The sequence below is a fragment of the Meleagris gallopavo genome, chromosome 3 (genome assembly GCF_905368555.1).
Source record: "Meleagris gallopavo chromosome 3, MGAL_WU_HG_1.1, whole genome shotgun sequence".
NCBI classification, from domain to species: Eukaryota; Metazoa; Chordata; class Aves; order Galliformes; family Phasianidae; genus Meleagris; species Meleagris gallopavo.
In genome coordinates, this window is record NC_139406.1 from 93693882 (window position 1) to 93698142 (window position 4261).

At 57.3% G+C, this 4261-nt stretch overlaps 1 long non-coding RNA gene across 1 annotated transcript; it reads right to left on the bottom strand.

Moving 5' to 3' along the window:
* Nucleotides 1-772: 772 nt before the first annotated feature.
* Nucleotides 773-2997, bottom strand: LOC146544830 (uncharacterized). The gene is made up of 2 exons (XR_014882750.1): nt 2626-2997; nt 773-1852 (listed from the first exon to the last, which is right to left on the bottom strand). It is a non-coding gene; the product is annotated as an uncharacterized LOC146544830 (long non-coding RNA).
* Nucleotides 2998-4261: the final 1264 nt, after the last annotated feature.

Genomic DNA, 4261 nt, shown 5'->3' on the forward strand with positions numbered 1-4261 from the left:
TGGTCCCCAAGATGGCCCCAAGATCTTCAAGATGTCCCCACGCTCACCAGGACGTCCCCATGGTCCCCAAGATGACCCCAAGTTCTTCAGGATGACCCCAAGATGGTCCCGAGGTCCCCAAGATGTCCCCAAGGCCACTAAGATGTCCCCAAGGTCCCCAAGATGTCCCTGTGGCCTTCAACATGTCCCCAATGATCCCCAAGATGTCCCCAAGGCCACCAGGACGTCCCCACGGTCCCCAAGATGGCCCCAAGTTCTTCAGGATGACCCCAAGATGTCCCCAAGGCCACCAAGATGTCCCCAAGGCCACCAGGATGTCCCCATGGTCCCCAAGATGTCCCTGTGGCCTTCAACATGTCCCCAGTGATCCCCAAGATGTCCCCAAGGCCACCAGGACGTCCCCATGGTCCCCAAGATGGCCCCAAGTTCTTCAGGATGACCCAAGATGTCCCCAAGGCCACCAGACGTCCCCATGGTCCCCAAGATGGCCCCAAGTTCTTCAGGATGACCCCAAGATGTCCCCAAGGCCACCAAGATGTCCCCAAGGCCACCAGGATGTCCCCATGGTCCCCAAGATGTCCCTGTGGCCTTCAACATGTCCCCAGTGATCCCCAAGATGTCCCCAAGGCCACCAGGACGTCCCCATGGTCCCCAAGATGGCCCCAAGTTCTTCAGGATGTCCCCATGATGTCCCCAAGGTCCCCAAGATGTCCCCAAGGCCACCAGGACGTCCCCATGGTCCCCAAGATGTCCCTGTGGCCTTCAACATGTCCCCAATGATCCCCAAGATGTCCCCAAGGCCACCAGGACGTCCCCATGGTCCCCAAGATGACCCCAAGTTCTTCAGGATGACCCCAAGATGGTCCCGAGGTCCCCAAGATGTCCCCAAGGCCACCAAGATGTCCCCAAGGCCACCAGGACGTCTCCAAGTTCTTCAGGATGACCCCAAGATGTCCCCAAGGCCACCAGGACGTCTCCATGGTCCCCAAGATGTCCCCAAGGTCTTCGGGACATCCCCAAGATTTTGAGTTGTTTAATTAATTGCGTTTTTATTAACGGTGCAATTAATAAATTGCAACTATTTATTTATTTTTTAATTGTTCTTCCTCCTCCGCTCCGTCGGTGTCACCGTCGTCACCGCTGGCGTTGGGGACGTGGGGACAAAGTGTGGGGCCACGGGGGTGGGTTTGGGGACACGGGGGTGGCATTGGGGACACCTGGATGGGGTTGGGGACATGGAATGGGGTTGGGGACACAAAATTTGGGGACATGGATGGGGTTGGGGACATGGAATGGGTTGGGGACACAAAATTTGGGGACATGGATGGGGTTGGGGACATGGAATGGGGTTGGGGACACAAAATTTGGGGACATGGAATGGGGTTGGGGACACACAAAATTTGGGGACATGGATGGGGTTGGGGACACCTGGACGGGGTTGGGGACATGGAATGGGGTTGGGGACACAAAATTTGGGGACATGGATGGGGTTGGGGACATGGGGGTGAGGTTGGGGACAGTTTGGGGACACAGTGATGGGTTGGGGACATGGGGATGAATTTGGGGACACTGGGGTGACGAGGTTGGGGACATGGATGGGGTTGGGGACACAGAATTTGGGGACGTGGATGGGGTTGGGGACATGGGGACAAAGCGTGGGGACACGGGGGTGGGTTTGGGGACATGGGTGGGATTGGGGACACAAAATTTGGGGACATGGATGGCGCTGCTATGGGGCTGCTATGGGCGGCTGTGGGTCCATCAGGAGAACTCGCGGACGAAGGCGGTGTAAAAATCACAGATGGTCCGAACCATCCGCTGCAGGCGGTCCATGGGGGGCAGGATGGTCATCCTGTGGGGATACGTGGGGTCAGTGGGGGCAATGGGGGGAAGTGGGGGCATTGGGGTGAATAATGGGGGCATTGGGGGCAATGGGGGCAATGGGGGCAATGGGGGAAGTGGGGGCATTGGGGGCATTGGGGGCAATGGGGGCATTGGGGGCATTGGGGGCATTGGGGGCATTGGGGGCATTGGGGGCAATGGGGGCAATGGGGGCATTGGGGGCATTGGGGGCATTGGGGGCAATGGGGCAATGGGGGCATTGGGGCAATGGGGGAAGTGGGGGAGATGGGGGCAATGGGGGAAGTGGGGAGATGGGGGCAATGGGGGCATTGGGGGCAATGGGGCAATGGGGAAGTGGGGGCATTGGGGGCAATGGGGGAAGTGGGGGAGATGGGGGCAATGGGGGCATTGGGGGCAATGGGGGCAATGGGGGCAATGGGGGCATTGGGGGCAATGGGGGCAATGGGGCATTGGGGGCATTGGGGGCATTGGGGGCAATGGGGGATTGGGAATGGGGGCATTATGGGATATGTGGGATATTGGAAAAGCATTGGGGGCAATGGGGCCAACGTCTCCAACCAGCACAGTGACCCCATTGCCCCCAATGCCCCCAATGCCCCCATTGCCCCCAATGCCCCCAATGCCCCCAATGCCCCCATTGCCCCCATTCCCCCCATGTCCCCCCATTGCCCCCAAATCCCCCAGTGTCCCCAATGTCCCCATTCCCCAATGCCCCCAATGCCCCCATTGCCCCCACATCCCCCCGTGTCCCCAATGTCCCACCGGAAGTGGAAGGTCCCCTCCTGCTGCCCAAATCCGCTCCCTGGCACCACACAAATCCCCGTCTGCTCCAACAGCCGCTGGCAGAAAAACTCATCGGCCTCCAAACCCAGCTCCTATGGGGCAGCCCCATAGAAATCAGCTCTCACCCCATAGAAATCAGCCCTCACCCCATAGAAATCAGCTCTCGCCCCATAGAAATCAGCCCTCACCCCATAGAAATCAGCCCTCACCCCATAGAAATCAGCTCTCACCCCACAGAAATCAGCTCTCACCCCACAGAAATCAGCCCTCACCCCATAGAAATCAGCTCTCACCCCACAGAAATCAGCCCTCACCCCATAGAAATCAGCCCTCACCCCATAGAAATCAGCTCTCACCCCATAGAAATCAGCTCTCACCCCATAGAAATCAGCCCTCACCCCATAGAAATCAGCTCTCACCCCATAGAAATCAGCCCTCACCCCATAGAAATCAGCTCTCACCCCATAGAAATCAGCCCTCACCCCATAGAAATCAGCTCTCACCCCATAGAAATCAGCCCTCACCCCATAGAAATCAGCTCTCACCCCACAGAAATCAGCTCTCACCCCATAGAAATCAGCCCTCACCCCATAGAAATCAGCCCTCACCCCACAGAAATCAGCCCTCACCCCACAGAAATCAGCCCTCACCCCATAGAAATCAGCTCTCACCCCACAGAAATCAGCCCTCACCCCATAGAAATCAGCTCTCACCCCACAGAAATCAGCTCTCACCCCACAGAAATCAGCTCTCACCCCATAGAAATCAGCTCTCACCCCATAGAAATCAGCCCTCACCCCATAGAAATCAGCTCTCACCCCATAGAAATCAGCCCTCACCCCATAGAAATCAGCTCTCACCCCATAGAAATCAGCCCTCACCCCATAGAAATCAGCTCTCACCCCATAGAAATCAGCTCTCACCCCATAGAAATCAGCCCTCACCCCATAGAAATCAGCTCTCACCCCATAGAAATCAGCCCTCACCCCACAGAAATCAGCTCTCACCCCACAGATGCCCCCACCCCTAACCCTAATCCCACACCCCATACAGCCCAATCTCTCACCCCCCCATAACCCCTTCAACTCCCCCACCCCCACAGAGCCCCCACCCCATATCACACTCCATATCCCACCCCATATAACCCCACCCCATATCCCACCCCATAATAACCCACCCCCATATCCCACCCCCATATCCCACCCCATATCCCCCCCCATATAACCCACCCCCATATCCCACCCCATATAACCCCACCCCATATCCCACCCCATATAAACCCCAATATCCCCCCCATAACCCCACCCCATACCCACCCCATATCCCACCTCATATAACCCCATCCCATATCCCACCCCATATCCCACCCCATATACCCACCCCCATATCCCACCCCATATCCCACCGCATATAACCCCATCCCATATCCCACCCTATATATCCCCCCCCATATCCCACCCCATATCCCACCCCATATAACCCCATCCCATATAACCTCACTCCCTTTCCCACCCCATATCCCCACCCCATATCCCACCCCATATAACCCACCCCCATATCCCACCTTATATAACCCCACCCCATATCCCACCCCATATAACCCCACCCTATATCC